At 39.3% G+C, this 19,702-nt stretch overlaps 1 protein-coding gene and 1 pseudogene across 2 annotated transcripts in view; both read left to right on the top strand.

The window, feature by feature from the left end:
* PAK2 (p21 (RAC1) activated kinase 2) overlaps positions 1–19,702 on the top strand; it is a 101,288-nt gene that overhangs the window by 21,458 nt on the left and 60,128 nt on the right. The gene's annotated exons all lie outside the window — the stretch shown is intronic.
* LOC129147451 (60S ribosomal protein L10a-like) lies at positions 5,295–17,784 on the top strand (annotated as a pseudogene).

Here is a 19,702-nt window from a genome sequence, read left to right as displayed (position 1 = left end):
GGAGCCTGGTGAGCTAGCACACTAGAACCAGGAAGCAAAACTTCTGCAATGTCTCTCCTGCGCCCTCTACTGATAAATTTTAACATCGTGCCAGCTGGGAAAGGAAAAATACTTAAAGGTCCCAGATCCATTCTCAGAGTAGGCAAAAAGGATGAATTTGGAATTGAGAGCCACTAAACCAATAACCAGCATGGGAATGGTGTTAGTGCTGTAGGAGCTTAGAGAAAGAGAGATTATATCAGGTTATGACCATTAAGAAGAAGTGCTATTTGAAAGCTCTTGTGAGATGAGTAGGTATCTTTTTATTTACTTATTTTTAAAATATATTTTATTGATTTTTTACAAAGAGGAAGGGAGAGAGAGAGTCAGAAACATCGATCAGCTGCCTCCTGCAGGCCCCCTACTGGGGATATGCACGCAACCAAGGTACATGCCCTTGACCAAAATTGAACCTGGGACTCTTGAATCCGCAGGCCAACGCTCTATCCACTGAGCCAAACCAGCTAGGGCGAGTAGGTTTCTTTTTAACGAGATGACAACTGCTTTTCCTCCTTACAAAAACAGTACATGCTTATTTTAATAAAATTAGAATATAAATCTCTTTGTTTCTTGTTTAGATTCTAGAAACCAAAGGGAAAGGCACTCACGTTATTACCCATAAAGAGAACCAGTGTTAATTGCTTAACAAAATATTACTAGGTAGTGGATATAGTAGAGAGAGAAAGCTTTTTATGATGGTGCTTGCTGCTGCTTTTGTTTTTTTTTTTTTTTTTTACAGAAAAAATTGGCTGAGATGTAATAATGCTAAATAATATAAACTGCATTTGAGGAACTGTCTACCTTTGGTGTTTATATAAAATTTATTTACATAACTTCTTTAAGAAGTTTATCAAGTAGATAATCACTAGACATTAATTTGGGAATCTTTAAATGACCATTGGGAGAGGATTTTCTGTTGTAATCACACTGATGGAATGTTGTATTTTAGAAGTCCATCATGCTTTTCTCTCCTTTGCTCAGATATTTTTCATATGAAGTTTTCATATGAAAAATATGAATGAACCCTCTTAGTAGCAGGGTTCTAGCAGACTTCATCTGGTAAAACAAAATTACAAGCTGAATCTTGCCCTTGTTGAGGTGTAAGGACTAATCTTCCCCCATATATCAAAGACTACAGGATCCTCATGAAAGAGAAAGACTTTATAATAACCATATCACTGTTTATTGGAGTTTATGCTTTAAAAATTGGACAGTAATTCTGTCCAGTGAAAGAGAAGTAAACAAAGAGATGAAAACCAAGTTCTATAAAAGAGTAATATGGAAATTAACCATCACTCCACTACACCCACAAGCCATGCCCCCCAGCCAATTAGGAGCGAGTATGCAGATTAACCCAACCAAGATGGCTGCGACCACGGAGAGAGCAGGAGGTTTGGGTTTCCCCGGCAATGGAGGAAGCCAAGCTTTCTGCACACCCTGGCCAGCCCAGGCCTCCACTCAAGGCTACAAAGTTTCAATTATAGAAGAGACATAAATCCCAACAAAAATGGCTGCCGCCACGGAGCAAGCAGGAGGCTTGGCTCCGCTCAAGGCTACAAAGTTTCAATTATAGAAGATAACTAAATCCCAGATACCAGGGCCTCCCCTTGGGTTTGCAGGGGGCGTGGCCGGCCTGCAAACCACCACAGGCCCCTCACCCAGGCCACCTCATGCCCCAAGGGAACCCCCACCCTGATCCAGGACACCCTTCAGGGCAAATCAGCTGGCCCCCACCTGTGCACCAGGCCTCTATCCTATCTAATAAAAGTAATATGCAAATTGACCGTCACTCCAACACACAAGATGGCTGCCCCATGTGGTCAAAGATTCTGCCCCCATGTGGACACAAGATGGCCAGCAGAGGAGGGCAGTTGGAGGGACCAGGCCTGCAAGGGAGGGCAGTAGGGGGCAATCAAGCCTGCAGGGGAGGGCAGTTAGGGGTGACCAGGCCAGCAGAGGAGGGAAGTTGGGGACAACCGGGCCTGCAGGGAAGGGCAGTTTGGGGGGACCCAGGCCTACAGGGGAGAGCAGTTGGGGGGGACCAGGCCTGCAGGGGAGGGCAGTTAGGGGTGACCAGGCCTGCAGGGGAGGGCAGTTAGGCATCAATCAGGCTGGCAGGGGAGTGATGAGGAGGTGATCAAGCTGACAGGCAGAAGTGGTTAGGGGCGATCAGGAAGGCAGGCAGGCGAGCAGTTGGGAGCCAGCAGTCCTGGATTGTGAAAAGGATGTCCGACTGCCCGTTTTGGATCAGGCCTAAACGGGCAGTCGGACATCCCTCGAGGGGTCCCAGATTGGAGAGGGTGCAGGCTGGGCTGAGGGACACCACCCCCCACCCCACCCCCCTGTGCACGAATTTCATGCATCGGGCCTCTAGTATATAATAATGTTACACACCTTTTCAAAGAAGTATTCTGTACTACTAAATTTAGACGAGTACCTTTTGACTTGTCACTCTTTTACCCAAATTGGTAAAGAAGTCAATTGTTTGCTCTCATATTTTAGACAAACTTAAGGGGAAAACGAAAACTTTAGTATAAAGTTTAGTTTCTAAACCTTTTACGTATAGTCTTTGACTTAAAATAACCACTCTTCCTCTGACTGTCTATGAGCAGTTGTATAGAAAGGTTTACAACAGTGCTGTCCAATATGGTAGCCACTAGTTCATGTGACTACTTAGTACTTGAAATATAACTGGTGCGGCTAAGAAATGAAATTTTATTTTTATTTAATTTTAATTAATTTAACTTTAAGTAGCTGTGTGTAGCTAGCATGACCACCCATATCAGGTAGCACAGTTTACAGAGTGGTTTATTTATAAGCAAAAAATTGTAAAGAAGACAAATAATTTGAATATTAAGAGTAAATTCTCATTCAGGGTTGGCCTGCCTACATGATAGCACTTCATTTCCCCAAAAGATCTTAATTTGATAGTATGATTTCTTTTTACATCACTGATGTAATTATGAAAATTTGATGAAGATCCATTTCTTCTTTTAAGTTATCTTTTAATGCTTATTCCCTGGTGATGTCTGTTTCTATAACTTTATTTACACGCCTAGTCTCAGTTCATTTTAGTGAGCATTTGTTGAGCACACGTGTATCACGTTCTGTACTATGCACTAGGAGTGCAAATATTAATATAAAATTGCAGTTATTATTTGGGATTAAAGGAGAGGAGGACGGTAGGGATAAAGGGAAACTTGTGTTCCTTTTTTTTAAAACCTCTATCTGCAATTTGATACTGTTTAGGAATATTCTTAAAACTTTTCTCACTTTAAAATTTTTCTTAAGTCAAGAGAGATAGCTTTTTTTTGTTTTTGTTTTGTTTGTTTTGCCTCTGCCTGATTATTTGATTTCATACTCTCCTGTAAGTGGAATGCAGCCTCTGGATTCTTCCCATCACAGCATACAGGATTATGTGGCAGCCAGCTTACTCTGGATCCTTCAGAATAGTTCTGTGAGCTGAAGCCTGCTTGCTCTTTGTGACCTGTAGATAGTTCACGGACTATCCTTCCCTCATATTTTATCTGTGGAAACTGTGCTTTATGTCATTTATCAAGTCACAGCCATGCTCTTTCACAAATCATCTTGAAGTGGTGGAAGTGATCTGTACTAATGCATTCATTCAACAGTTGCCTTCCTTGTATGTCCCAGACTCTGTTGAACTACGAGGGAAGTAAGGCATGCCGCCTGTAGACTGAGACAGTCAAGAGCCACATGCTCCCTCAGTCTTTTCCATTTTGGTGGTGACTTAAGATGGTAGAGCTTTAATAAGATAGTGGACCTTTAAGGAGATTTAAGATCCCTAAAGCTCCTTAAGGAGAAGAGAGAACTTCCTCAAGCTTAGTATCTACTACAGGTAAAACCTTTGTTGTGTTAAGCCAGTGTGGGGAACTGTTTTTCTGCCAAGGGCCATTTGGATATTTATAACATCATTCGAGGGCCATACACAATTATCAACTTAAAAATTAGCCTGCTCTGTTTGGTCAAACGTTTAATTAACTCACCCCTAATGCCTTGGCAGGGCCAGACCAAATGATTTCACAGGCCTAAATATGGCCCATGGGCCGAACATTCCCCACACCTATGTTAAACCATTGAGGTTTGGGCTTATGTTTGTTACCAAAGCATAATTAGCCTAATATGGAGTTGTTTTCAGTCATTTGCTGTTATGACAAGCGTTACTATGAATATTATAATTTGCACATGTGCAAAGTTTTTGGATTTATATCCACGAGTAAAATTGCTGAGTTTCAGAATATACAGATAGATGATCAACTTTACAAGCTATTACCAAATTGTTTTCTGAAGTAGTTGTAGCAATTTACTCTTCTCCTAGCAGTGTTTAAGAATCTCTTTGCTCTATATCCTTGCCTTCTTAATTTTTGCCAATATGGAAGGTGTAAATGGTATTTGTTAATGGCCTTGATTTACATTTTCACTTTTTCTTATGGATTGGGCATGTTTCTTGTATTTATTCACTGTAAGTCATCTATGAAGTGAATGTTTGTGTCATTTGCTTGTTATTTATTGGGTTATTTGTTGCTTTGCTCATTTCTTTATAGGAATTCTTTATACTGAATATTTTATAAGTTACCTTTTGTTGCAGAGTTCCTGTTTTGTGACTTGACTGTTTTATGGTGTAGAATGTATCATATTTATCAATCTTTCCCTTTATAGAGTGCTGTGTCTTAAAGATATTCTCCTATATAATTTTCTAAACATTAGAATTTTGCCTTTCATGTTAAATCTTTAATTCATCTGAAAAAAAATTTTTTTGTATGATGTAAAGTAAGGATCTTTCTTCATCTGGATTCTCCAGAAGGCAGAGCTTGACGGAAAAGGCTTACTAGTACTCAGTATGTGTCTTTCCATAGAAAGTACATTCCCAGGGAGCAGAAGTGTGAGGAAGGGGAGAAGCACAGAATGAGTCGTAGCCAATATAGAAGTGTAACTGCTTGCTCAGTATCATTGCATTTTCCCCTAGGAAGTTATATAAAGTCAGTCACACTATCATCTAACACAGGATGAGGAAAAGGATCTGTTTGGTAAGTTGAGATCCATCACCAATGGTCAGAGTTAACTCTCCTGTACTACTAGGTTGCATGCGTGGGTGCCACAGTAGCCCATGGCAGTGTATAGCTCAGGCATGAAGTGAGGTGTTGTCGTATTGTACCTGCATTTAAAAGTTGGCCACACCCGCTCTTTTCTGTGTTTCTTTCTTTCTTTTTTTTTTTTTTGCGGCATGAGGAATCATGAGCAGCAAAGTCTCCTGAAAGACCCTGTATGAGGCAATGCAGGAAGTTCTGCACAGGGACCAATGCAAGAGCTGCAGATCAGCCTGAAGAACTCTGACCCTTAGAAGGACAAATACTTCTCGGTCACTTTCAGGCTTAAGTCCACTCCTGCCCCAAGTGCTCAGTATGTGTTCTGAGAACTGTGATGAGGCCAAGGCCATGAATATTCCCCTATATAGACGACGAGGCTCTGAAGAAATTCAACAAGGAAAAGAAATCGGTCAATAAGTGTGTGTCTTTTTGGCTTCATAGTCTCTAATCAAGCAGAATCCTGGGCCCAGACCTGAATAAGGCTGTCAAGTTCCCTTCTTTGCTGACCCACAATAAGAGCATGGTGGCTAAAGTCAATTCACAAGTTCCAGATGAAGAGAAGGTGTTGTGTAGGGCAGTAGCTGTTGGTCATATGAAGATGACAGATGATGAGCTTGTGCACAACATCCATTTAGCTGTCAATTTCCTGTTGTCATTGCTCAGAAAAGAGCTGGCAGGACATCTGGGCTTTGTACATTAAGGAGGTCACTGGTTCAATTCCCGGTTCAGGGCACATGCCTGGGTTGCAGACTCTATCCCTGGTGGGGGGCTTGCAGAAGATAGCCAATGGATGATTCTCTCTTATTATTGAAGTTTTTAACTCTCCTTCTCCATTCCTCTCTCTGAAATGAATAAAAACATATTTTAAAAAAGAAAAGTATCATGGGCAAGCCCCAGCACTTGTACTAAAGCACAGCTTAATAATCCATATTGCTACCATTAAAAATAATAGTAATAATAATAATTAAGCGTTGGCCACACCCAATATAGAGCTGGTAGCTGGAGTAGCAGCTTGAACAAGAAACAAATGAAGCTAAGATGATCAGAAAAGATGTGTAACTGGTATGGTATCTGGTATAGAATCCAACTTTTTTAATAAAATTTTTTTTGTTTTAGAGACTATTCACATTATTTTTCTGGAATGTCTTTGCTATTCCTAGGCCTTTGCTCTTTATATAATTTTATAATTAGCTGTCCAATTTTTCACAAAACACTTCTGGGACTTGATTAGGATTCCATTTGAATATACAGATTAGTTTGAGGAAATTTGTCATCTGTACAATTTTGAGTCCTTAAATTTATGAACATTAGTATTTCCATTTATTTAGATTTCCTTAATGTCTGTCTTTCAATACATTTTCCCCTTTATAAAGGTTCTAGGTCCATGGATCTCAAACTGTTCCAAGGCACCCTGGGGTGCCCCTGTGAGCTCAGAGGACCACAGGATATTTTAAATTTTAGAGGGAAATAGTGCCCAACATCTGTTGGACACAGTGTGAACTTGTAGCTCCTAGGAAGTTCCAGTTTCAACATTAGGTTATGATACATTTGATAATGTCTACTTTTTCATCTCAGTTGTCTGAGATGAAAAGTATGAAAATCAGTGTGGAACAAAATGTAAGACTGGGCAGGGTCTAGGGCAGTGATGGGCAACCTTTTGAGCTTGGTGTGTCAAACTTCGCCAAAAAACTGAGCATAACTCGGGTAGTGTGTCACTTTGAGGAAAAAACATTATTTTGCAAATGTTTCATCCTCAGGAGCAGCAAATGTTTCATCCTCGGAAATGGCTATGCTTGTCAGTGCTGACACGCGTGTCATAGGTTCGTCTTCACTGGCTAGGGTTTCAGAGGTTGTGCAATATCTTTGCATTATTAGGAATATACATTATTAGAAAACATCGCCCATCAGGTGAATATTTCTCATGTATAAGCAATTAAGAAATAAAAGTATTTTTTTCAATTCACGTGTATTGCTTTTTAAAATAGTTTCTAAGTTTTTAGGACATGAATGAATACTAATGAAGTTGTTTGAACCTAACTACTAAATAAATGAAACTGTTATTAATTTCTGTTGACTTGGAGCACTGTGAAATCATTGCTGAGAGTAAGGGAAGTAAGTTTGGAACTTCTGTCCTAGGAACTTCATATTTTTTTATGACATTACTAGTGGCCCAGTGCACGAAATTCGTGAACATTAAAAGGGAATTAATTAGAGGAAATATTTTAATATTGCTATTTACCTTTTCTCTATAATAGAAGTGCCCAGCCGGCCCCACTCCCATTAGGTGACACCAATGCAGCCAACCCCACCCCCATCAAGCCCCTCCAGGCGGGGGACTCAGCCTCACATCCTGGTGCCGGGGCAGAGGGTGCAGCCTCAGGTCCCCCAGCCCGGCACCGGGGTCGGGGGAGTGGCCTTGGGTCCCCAGTCAAGCCCTGCCGGGGTGGGGGGTGTGGCCTCAGGTCCCCCGTCAAGCCCCATCAGGGCAGGGGGTGCGGCTTCAGATCCCCCGCCCTGGCCCAGTGCCAGGCAGCCTCAGGTCCCTGCTGATCAACGTTGCAGCGTGACGGCCATTTGCATATTAGCCTTTTATTATGATGATAAATGACATTTTCCCTTTCCCATTTCATTTTCTGTTTACAACACAAAAATACAGTTGAATTTTGTATATTCCTCTTCATTCTGCAAATTTGTGTTTATCTTAATAATTTATCATAGTTTGTTTGCATTTTGTAGGCAATCAGCACTTGCAATTAATGACCATTGTTTCCTCTAGTATAGCAAAACCATGGAGAAAAAAGTCATAATAGTAAATTGAGATAAAGTTTTTTCAAGCACCTTTTACATCCTGCGGTCTCCCATCCCCACTCACTGTGAGAATAGTAATTCAGGCATTCCAATCAAGGGACTGAAAAGATGAGTGATTTGGCTGTCATTATACAACTTAATTAATGGTAGCAGTTTATTTGTCTAAACAGACTAATATTTTTTATTTATTTACAGAGATCATTTTGCCCAGCCAGCATGGCTCAGTGGTTGAGCATTGGCCTATGAACCAGAAGTCACAGTTTGATTCCTGGTTGGGGCATATGCCTGGGTTGTGGACTCAGTGGGGGATGTTCAGGAGGCAGCCAATTAATGATTCTCTCTCATCATTGATGTTTCTGTCTCTCACCCTCGCCTTTGCTCTCTGAAATCAATAAAAAATGTGTTTTTTTTTTAAAGTCAGTATGAAGTAATTATAGGCCTTTATCTATGCATAGGTTTGGCCATTGTGCAGTCTCATACAGCTATAGTGCCATTGAGGACTCAACCAGCATGAGCATGCTTCCTTCGGTGACCTGATATTCCCAATTGTGAATAAACTTCTTGGTAAAACTGAGCAAAACAAAGTACAAGCTCCTCTTGATTACATAGTGGTTGCATACCTGGAAAATTCAGTGTGTTAAAACTATGTAAAAAATACCTTTTGTGCCGAAACCGGTTTGGCTCAGTGGATAGAGCGTCGGTCTGCGGATTGGAGGGTCCCAGGTTCGATTCCTGTCAAGGGCATGTACATTGGTTGCGGGCACATCCCCAGTGGGGGGTGTGCAGGAGGCAGCTGGTCGATGTTTCTCTCATCGATGTTTCTAGCTCTCTATCCCTCTCCCTTCCTCTCTGTAAAAAAATCAATAAAATATATTTAAAAAAAAAATACCTTTTGTAAATACCAGTAGAATCTTGTTTTCATTCCTATGTGTTTATTTTTGCTTTCTCTCTTTGTTTCTTGAATAATTTTGCTAGCAGAATTTTACTCGTTTTATCTAAGACCCAACTTTTAGCCTTACTGATCTTTTCTATGGTATAATCTTTTATCCAGCAATTTATGCTTTTATCTTTTTTTCCTTCTTTTTTTAAAAATATATTTTATTGATTTTTTACAGATAGGAAGGGAGAGGGATAGAGAGTTAGAAACATCGATGAGAGAGAAACATCGATCAGCTGCCTCCTGCACTTCCCCCGACTGGGGATGTGCCCGCACCCAAGGTACATGCCCTTGACCGGAATCGAACCTGGGACCCTTGAGTCCGCAGGCCAACGCTCTATCCACTGAGCCAAACCAGTCAGGGTATGCTTTTATCTTAATTACTAGAGGCTCAGTGCACGAAATTCATGCACTCGGGGAAGGGGTCCCTCAGCCCAGATTGCAAGAGTGTGCAAGCCAGGCCGAGGGACCCCACCGGTGTACGATTGGGGCTGGGGAGGGACGCGGGAGGTTGGCCAGCCAGGGAGGGACTGCAAGAGGGCTCCAAGGGGTGTCTGACCCATCTCGCTCAGTCAGTCCCGATTGGTCGGACCCCAGCAGCAAGCTAACCTACCGGTCAGAGTGTCTGCCTCCTGGTGGTCAGTGCACGTCAGAGTGACTGGTCGACCAGTTGACTGTCTGCCTCCTGGTGGTCAGTGCATGTCATAGCTAGCAGTTGAGTGTCCTTAGCATATCATTAGCATATTACGCTTTGATTGGTTGAACAGACGAGCGACACTTAGCATATTAGGCTTTTATTATGTAGGATTTTCTTTCTACTTCGGGTTTATTTTGCTGTTTTCATTTTGCTTCTTAGATTGGATATTTAACTCATTAATTTTTAGTTCTTTTTTAAATTAAAAGTTTAGAACTAATATGTGTCCTTAAGTACTTTAATTACACCCTGCAAGTTTTGTGTGGTAAAATATACATAACATAAAGTTGACCATTTTAACCATTTTTAGTAATTGGCATTAAGTGTGTTCACAGTGTGGAGCAAGCATTACCAATATCTATTTCCAAAACTTTTTCATCATCCCAAGCACAACCTCTGTACCCATTAAACACTAACTCCTCACTCCTACTTTCTGCCTCCATGAATTGGACCACTCTAGATACCTCAGATAAGTGAAATTATACAGTATTTGTCCTTTGTGTCTTATTTTACTTAATGTGGTCAGAGTTCATCCTTGTTAGAGCATGCATCAAATACCATTTTTTTAAAGCTGAATAGTACTCGACATATATATCACATTTTGTTTATTCAGTCCTGCAAGTTTTGATACATAGTTTTTTTCATTCTCATTCAATTTTAATTATTTTCTAATTTCTGTGAACTTTTCTTAACTTTTCTTAAGTTTTTTAGAGGTCTTTTAAAATTTCCAAACTTGGGAGTTTTTTTTTTCTAATTATCTTTGTATTACTGATTTTCAACATAATTGACCTTGGTTAAAGAATATACATAGAGTGATTCCAATTTTTTGTAATTTTTTTTGTCTCAAACTGTTATTTCAACCTTATTTTTAAAAGATAGTTTTGTTGAATCTGCAATTTATGTTAGCAGCTTTTTCCTCTCTGTACACTGAGGATATTCCCATGTCTTCTTTATTTCACTGTTGGTAAAGAAGTAAGCTAAAGATCCAGCTGCCACTTCTGTGAAGTTTGCCCTTTTTCTCCTTTGGCTGATTTTACGAACTCTTTGATCTTCTTCTTCTTCTTCTTCTTTTTAATGTTTTTTAAATTGAATTTTTAGAGAGAGAGAGAGAGAGAGAGAGAGAGGGAGAGAGAGAGAGAGGAATATCAATGCATCAACATCAATTGCTGCCTCCTGCTGGGGATTGAGCCCACCACCCGGGTATGTGCCCTGACCAGGAATCAGTCTGGAGACCTTTTGGTGAATGGGTTGACGCTCAACCACAGAGCTACTCCGGTGGGGCATCTTGGATGTTCTTAAGTTCACTATAATGTATCTTCACTGTGATGTGCACAGGTTACTTTTTGTCCTGCTTTTTATTCATTAGATTTCTTCAACTTCATCATTTCTAGAAAATTTTCAGCTATTTATCTGGTGAACCATTCTCTCATTTATTCTATCATCTTTTTCTGGAACTCCAAATAGATGTTTCTTAGGTCATTCAACCTACTCATCTTCTCTTTCAGATTTTCTGTTTGTCTCTCTGTTCTACATTCTAGAAACTTTTCCAGATACGTCTCCCACTTCACAAATTCTCTCTTCCACTGAGTCTTTGCTGCTTTTTAATTCAAACGTTGGGTTTTAATTTTGAGGTATTTTTTTCTTATTGAATGTTCTGTATTTTTTCATATTTGCTTTTTTCCTGCCTGTTTCCCCTAAGCTTCTTAGATATCCTCTGTGTCAGATCATTGCACATTTATATCACCAATCTGTTTGGGCTAGTTATCTCTCATGATATCCTTTTTGTTTTCTGAATTTTCAACATGAGGTCTTCCTTTCCTTAGAATTTTATCTTTGGGTATTATTTGAGGCCTGTGTTGAAGTTGTTTTCTCCTAGGAAGTCTTTATATTTATATTTGATACTACCATGCACCAGGGAGTGCTACCAGATTCAATTAAACCAATTTGGGACTTTTTTTAGATGGACTGAATTCAGATCATAAATGTGCATTTTGTTTGCAATTTCTCAGAGATTCTCCCTGCCCCCTTACCACAGGGCTTAATATACTTAAGGTCTTCTTATTTCTCTTCTGCCCAAAAGGATTTATTCCTGATTCACTGTTATATTTATTTTAGCCTTTTAGATCCTAGCTTTATGTGGGAAGTATTCCTATTACATTTTTAAATTTAGGGAGACTGGGTTGATTTTTCACATGTCCTCTGTGAGAGACATCAAAGTGGAAATTTATGGTCTCCAGAGTTTAGTCAAAAATCCCTCAGAATAACTGTATTAGTAAATCGTTTACTCTCTTATTCCAGGTTTCACTTTGCTTTGGGAGCTCTATGGAAACATTCTTTCATCTTAACTAGCTTACCCATGCATTAAAAAAAAATTAATATCCATTATTTTTAAAGATTTGATGTTATCCAGTCCTTAATTTATTTGAATGTGAATCTGAGTTTCTTTTCATTTTTCTTCTTTATTCTTTACCAGTGCCCCAATTTTGTTTTCTACATCTCTTTCCTACTTTTCCTGCTACTTATAATAGGCCTGATGTTGGGAGTATTGCCACCAAATAAAATAATCCTTTCATTCTGATTGGTGAACTTTTGTTTCACTGTGTATGTTGTTTACCTAAGATGATTTGTGATAGTAAAATTTTTTTAATTTGTTTTCTTTGTTGTTGTTTTTCCGGTTTGGGATATTTTTATTGATGTTGTTGCTGTTAAAGGCATTTGAAGCTTTTGAGGAATGAAAGGCCAGTGATGTTGGGGCTCTTGTAGTTTATTGAGAGACTGTTAGATGTCTTAGCAAATAGTGTTGCATTATTACATTCATATGGTATTGAAAATTAAGGTCTATTTGTTTATATAAAATATAAGTAAAAATATAAAGCAAAATTGTGCTTTTATTTTATTTAATTATTTTTAAATTGTGCTTTTAAATCATGTTTTTTAATAGAACATGGTTTGTACTAGTTGATCCTAGTGGATTATAATAAATTTAGTAATTTCTACTAGTTGGACTGACTGGTTCCAGACACCACTCCTTTTTATATTTCTGTTGTATATTTAACTTCCCCTAGTCTCCTTCAGTAGACAATTGAGGTATTGTTTGTCTTTGAGTCAGTCACAATTAAACAATGGGCTTGTTAGAAGGGTACAGTGTGTTTTGGGCATGCTTTTTGTTTCGCCTACTTGTTTTTCACTGAAGAGTAGAAAAAGTAAAAAGTATTTGAACCAATTTGGAGAGAGGCACTACTTATCATTTGTTCTTTTTTTATAAAACATTTTTGAGTAATGATGGAGCAAAATATAGGTAAGTCAGTATTTTATCATGAATTGTTTTTACATTTCTTTATTGTTTCTGGCTAAATGTAATATGTAAAGAACCTTATCACATCCTCATTTGGCACTTATAGGCAGTTGACAGTAGAAGGAATATACAAAAAAAACAAAACTGCTTTATGGAACAGGATTGAAGATTAAGGCCAAGAACTGGGTGTTAGGGGGAGGCTATAAATCTTTACAAAAATATTTTTGTTAATATAGGGTAGTAGATAATGTTATCTTAGTGAAATGCTCTTTGATAAGAGAGTTAATAAATTAAAGAAGAATAATATTTCATCTGGGCACAGAGTGTGTACCATAAATTAGTAAAGATTATTGTCTAATACATGCAAGGATCTATGTTAAACATTATAGAAGATAGTAAAATAGTATAGCAGTAGTGGCAGTAGGAGTAGTAATAACAATAGCAGTACTAGTACAATCCCTGCCTTTATTTTTTTGTTGTTAATCCTCATCTGAGGATATTTTTCCATTGATTTTTAGAGAGAGTGGAAGGGGGAGAAAGAGAGAGAGAATCGATGTGAGAGAGACAAATCGATTGGTTGCCTTCGCACACCCCCTGACCAGGGCCAGGGATTGAGCCTGCAATGGAGATACATGCTCTTGACCGGAATTGAACCTGGAACCCTTCAGTCTGCAGTCTGACACTCTTTCCAGTAAGCTAAACTGGCTAGGGCAATCCCTGCCTTTAAATTGCTTGAAGTCTTGGGTAAGAAAGACACCTGAAGTTATAATTAATGATGCAAAGTTAAAATTCATTGTCAAAGAATGGTGCAGTATCTATAATAATAAAAGCCTAAGTGACCATCGCAACCAAACGGATGACCAAACAGGCTGTGTGGGTCAACTAGGCCATCAGGGGGGTTAGTGAGGGCAACCAAACAACTGAGCAGCAGGCTGCATGGGGGGACCAGGCCAGCAGGGGGGTTAGTGAGGGGTGACCAAACAACCGAACAGCAGGCTGCTTGGGGTGTCCAGGCCCACAGGGGTGGCAGTTGGGGGTGACCAGGCCGGCAGAGGGGGGCAGTGAGGGGCGACCAGGCTGGCGAGGGGGGCAGTAAGGGACGGGGGGGTGGGGCAGTAAGGGGCGACCAGGCCGGCAGGGGGGCAGTTAGGGGCGATCAGGCAGGCAGGCAGGTGAGCCAGTGGTCCCGGATTATGAGAGGGATGTCTGACTGCCGGTTTAGGCCCGATCCCCAGGACATCCCCAGAGGGGTCCTGGATTGGAGAGGGTGCAGGATGGGCTGAGGGGACACCCCCCCCCGTCCCCACTCCCCATGCACGAATTTCGTGCACCGGGCCTCTAGTATTAACATAATTATGAAAGAGTTGTTAGTAAACTTGAATTCCGGTCTTAGTTTTGTTAGTAATTAGATTTGTGTGACTTTAGGCAAACCATTTACTTTTTGGTTCATCAGTTCCTTTACATATAATATAAGGAAGATGGACCAATCAATTCTAATATTTTTCAACTTTAATAGTTCCTGAATTTATTTTCCTGTACAGTTTGCATTCAAAGGATGTGAGGGGTCATTTTAGAAGGTATAGATAGACAGAAATGGCCTTACGTAGGAAATAATTTTTACTGAGCATTGAAAGATTTGGTTGGATAAAGAAAAGGATGAAGAAAATTTGAGAATGGAGAAATATATTCACAAAGATGATTTTGGCCAGGAAGGTCTTTGGTATATTTGGGGAACATGAAGTGTAAGATTTACATGTTATATTCAAATGAGATCAGATTGATTCAGTAGTAAATGGCCTTAACTGCCAGAGTTTAGTACTCAGTCTGTTGGTTATGGATAGCTTTGCGTTTGACCAATTCTGACTTCTTTCTCTAAACAAAAACTGAATGCATAGAAACTCTTTAGGGCCCTGGCTGGGTAGCTTAGTTAGTTAGAGTGTTGTCCTGATAACACCAAGGTTGCAGGTTTAATCCCCAGTCAGGGCTCATAAGAAGAAGCAACCAATGAATGCATGCATACATAAGTGGAACAACAAATCAATGTTTCTCTCTCTCTCTCTCTCTCTCTCTCTCTCTCTCTCTCTGTCCCCCTCCCCCCCCCCCCGTCTCTCCTTCCCTCCTTCCCTCCCTCCCCTCCCCTTCTCTTCCTTCAATAAATAAAAATTAAACAAAAGAAAGGAAAGAATTGGGGGTATAAGCGTGAAGTATAGAGCTGGGATACACTTTAAAGCAGCAATTCTCAAAGTGTAGTCTCTGGTACCCTTGGAGTCTGTTGGATCAAAACCCATTTTCATAGTAAATACTAACACATTCTTTGCCTTTTACACTTTTAACATTTGCATCGATGGTGCAAAAGCAGTGGTGGGTAAAACTTCCTGTACTTTACAACCCCACAGCCAATGCCTTCATGTTGTTAAAGTACAGGAAGTTTTACCCACGAAGGTATTGGCTATGGGGTTGTAGTGTTTTGTTTTGTTTTTTAAACCAGGTTCCCTTAAGGATGTACTTGATGAAACAGTGAAAGTATTTATGTAGTAAATTGGGAAGTAATCAAAAGGCACCTGTGAAACATGATGGGTTGTCTTGCAGAAAATCACTTATGTGATTGAATTAAACTAACCCTTCATGGAAAACTATATTTATTTGAAAGAATAACTGGCCCACAAACTCTGGTTGTTCTGACTTGGGTATTTGGCAGACATTTTCTTGAAAATGAATGAAGTGATTTAAGCTTTCAAGTGAAAATTAGAATTTTAGAAAACTTGTATATACTTGGTTGAGTTGGACAGTTTCCCAATACTTAAGGCTTTTCTGATTATATCAGTGGTAATAATTAATTAATGTGATTTTATTTTTATTGTATAATGAAATGTATATATAGGACGTATTCATAATTCAGTGAACCAATATTTTCCAAATAATTTCTTTCATTATAAAATTCATACAAGAGTAGAAGATTCATTTGGATTGTAAGAGAAATCAGTGGGTTTAATGTAATACTACAAAATTATTACTGTGGTTTCAGATTCCACAATTAATAACACAATAAATTGAATGCAGAAGCAGATTATGAGCATTCAACTGTCTTCTACTAAGCCAGATTTGCAGAAATGTAAAATAATTCCACTCTTCTCAAATTTATTTTGTTTTATTATTTTTCATAAAAGTGTCATTTATATTAACATGTAATAGGTTTATTTTTTAATGAAATAAATATTTAACTTTTTTAATTTCTCATGTGATAAATATAGACAGATGTAACCCACATAAACAAAAATTATTTGAGATTCTCAAATATTTTAAAGTGTTCTAAAGGGATCTTGAGGCCAAAATGTTTTGAGAAGTGCTATTTTGAAGAAACTAAGTGGCTTTTAATATGCATGTGTTGAGAACAGATATTGATAAAGGGGATGTATATGACCTAACTTAAAATGGGTATGTGTTGGTCTTTTCTACTCTTAGGTAATGAACTCTTTTATGTTCTCCAACTTCTAGCATAGGATCTTACAAATAATAATAATCATGAGAGTAGAAGCAGAACTTTCAATATTTATTAACTCTTTTAATCTTTATGCAGTAAATATTAATTTCTTTTTAAAATTAAGATATAATTTACATAGCTGAAATTTACCACTTTATTTTTATTTTTTATTTATTTTTTATAAATATATTTTATTGATTTTTTACAGAGAAGAAGGGAGAGGGACAGAGAGTTAGAAACATCGATGAGAGAGAAGCATCGATCAGCTGCCTCCTGCACACCTCCCACTGGAGATGTGCCCACAACCAAGGTACATGCCCTTGACCGGAATCAAACCTGGTACCCTTCAGTCCACAGGCCGACGCTCTATCCACTGAGCCAAACTGGTTAGGGTGAAATTTACCATTTTAAAGTATACAATTCAGTGAGTGGTTTTAATGTATTTACAAGATTGTGCAACCATTACCAATGTCTAATTCCATAACATTTTCCTTTCCCCAAAAGAAACTTCATACCCATTAGCTGTCATTTCCCATTCCCCTCACCCCCTAGCAGCCACCAGTCTACTTTCTTTCTCTATGAATTTGCCTGTTCTGGATATTTCATATAAATGGAATCATATAATATATGGCCCTTTTTTCACCTATGTTTACAAGATTCATCATGTTGTTGCATGTATCAATACTTCCTTACTTTTTATGGCTGAACAATATTCCATTATATGGATATACCATGCTTTGTCTATCTGTTCACCTATTAATGTATATTTTGGTTGTTTCCATCTTTTGGCTGTTAAGAATAATGCTTCTGTGAACATTTTGTGTGGACATAGGCTTTTAGTTCTCTTAGGTATATACTGGGAGTGGAATTGCTAGGTCATATGGTAGGTAACATATTTAATTTTTTTTTAGGAACCTAGTAATTAATTTTTTAATATACTTTTTATTTTGGAATAATTTTAGATGTACAAAGAAGTTGCAAAGATAGTAGATTTACTATATAGCTATAACCCATCTCCCCCTAATGTTAACATCACATAAACCATAAAATATACGTCAAAGCAAAGAAGCCAACATTGGCCCTGGATGGCGTGCTCAGTGGTTAGAGTGTCGGCCTGTGGACCAAAGGGTCAAGGGTTTGATTCCCGGTCAAGGGTCATGTACCTGGGTTGCCGTTTTGTTCCCCTCCCTGGTCAGAGTACATGCAGGAGGCAACCAACCAATGTGTCTCTCTCACACATTGATGTTTCTCTCTATCTCTCCCTTCCACTCTCTCTCTAAAAAAGAAGAAGAAGAAGAAGCAGCCGCCAACATTGGTATATTACTATTAACTAAATTTTAGAATTTATTTGGATTTCACCAGTTTTTTCACTAACGTCTTTTTTCTGTTCCAGGATACCACCACATTGTTGTGTCTCCTTAGACTCCTATTCTGTGACAGTTTCTCAGTCTTTCTTTGTCTCTCATGTCCTTGGTAGTTTTGAGGAAACTGGTGAGGAACTTCGTAGAATGTCCCTCTGTTTTGGTTTGTCTGATATTTTTCCCATAATTAGATTGGGTTACAGGTTTTCGGGAAGAATACCACAGAGGTAAATTATGCTTCTCATCACATTAGAATTTAGGGTGTTAGCAACATGACTTATCACTGGTGGTGTTAACCTTGATTACTTAGTTAATGCAGTTGTGATGAAAAAAAGGGGTTATTTGGAAACTAACCTCACGTGGTGATCCGATCATAAATTCCTAACTAGGCAGGTCATGGTGGGTAGTCATGCCCCAGGCACATAACTTTTTTAGTAAAAGCTTTGTCTTTGCCTTAAGCAAGCCGTATCCCCAAGAGAGCACATACTATTAACTGTCCTGTAATCATATCCCCAAATTGCTTCTTCCCACCTTTATTTAATCTTCCTCCTTAATCTCAAATGAATAAAAGAAATTGCAAGTTGTTGTTATCTGCAGCATTTATCTCAGTCTGTTGAGATCCTGCTTCCAGGGGTGTTCTCCTTTTGGCTTAATTGTTATAAACATTCTCTACAGGTTTGGACGTTTCTTATGTCGACACAGTGTTTGTGAGATTTTTCCACTGCAAAGTTATTTTTCCCTTTCCATATTTTTTGGAAATGAGTCACCAAGTCCAGCTTACAATCAAGTGGGGAGGAAAGTTAAACTTTAACTCTTAGAGGGGTGTGTATCTACATATATCATTTGGAAATCTTTTGTAAGGAAGATTTGATCCCCCATTTTATTTATTCATTTATTTGTATCAATATAAATCTTATATATTTCTCTTTTCTTTCTTAATAAATTTTTATTGTTTAGATTATTACAGTTGTTCCTCTTTTTCCCCCCCATAGCTCCCCTCCACCCGGTTCCCACCCCACCCTCTGCCCTTATCCCCCCTCCACTGCCCTCATGCATAGGTATACAATTTTTGTCCAGTCTCTTCCCGCACCCCCACACTCCTTTCCCCCCAAGAATTGTCAGTCCACTCCCTTTCTATGCCCCTGATTCTATTATATTCACCATTTTATTCTGTTCATTCATCAGATTTTTTATTCATTTGATTTTTAGATTCACTTGTTAATAGATATGTCTTTGTTGTTCATAATTTTTATCTTTACCTTTTTCTTCTTCTTCTTCCCCTTCTTAAAGAATACCCTTCAGCATTTCATATAATACTGGTTTGGCGGTGATGAACTCCTTTAGCCGTCACCATGAATTGAACTTATAATGTCCTGCTTTCTCTGAGCTCCGGCACCAGGGCGAGTCTCTGGGGAACACATACGATGAGGAACTGGATTGTCTGGCATCGGGGAAGGAACTCCGGGGAAGCTTTCTCCCAGATGGAGGTGCTTGCAGGGATCATTGTTCTTATGCTGGGACCTCCCATGTGCAGGGCTGACTGGCAGCCATCCACTCTAGTGATTTCCTAAGACCCCACCTCATCCAATTTACAACCCCACCTAAGCTGTGTGCAGTGGCTTTTGCATATGAATGGCCTGTCCTTGCTCAGGCTAAAATCTTTCAAACAATCTGCAGCTGGGTCAGGGAGCCCCAAACCTATCAATAAAAGGCCCAAGACCCAGCACCAGCACCAGCCTGCCTTGCTTCATAGCTGGGCCTCATCTGGGCACTTCCGAACCCCAAACAAAGAGGAGGAATCTGCAGCTCTCTCTGTAGCTCCTGCTGGGTGGCCCCAGGCAGTGGCTGACTTTGCACCTCCCTGGAGACCTAATAGCCAGTGTACCCAGTGGTCAGTGTCAGACCATACTAGATTACAACTCTACACATCCATAAGTGACACACTCAAGGGGCAGACTCAATGAGCACCAAAGCCCCAC

Source organism: Eptesicus fuscus, chromosome 3 (genome assembly GCF_027574615.1).
Source record: "Eptesicus fuscus isolate TK198812 chromosome 3, DD_ASM_mEF_20220401, whole genome shotgun sequence".
Taxonomy (NCBI): Eukaryota; Metazoa; Chordata; class Mammalia; order Chiroptera; family Vespertilionidae; genus Eptesicus; species Eptesicus fuscus.
Note: the sequence above shows the minus strand (reverse complement) of the source record. Positions and strands in the feature narration are given on the sequence as shown.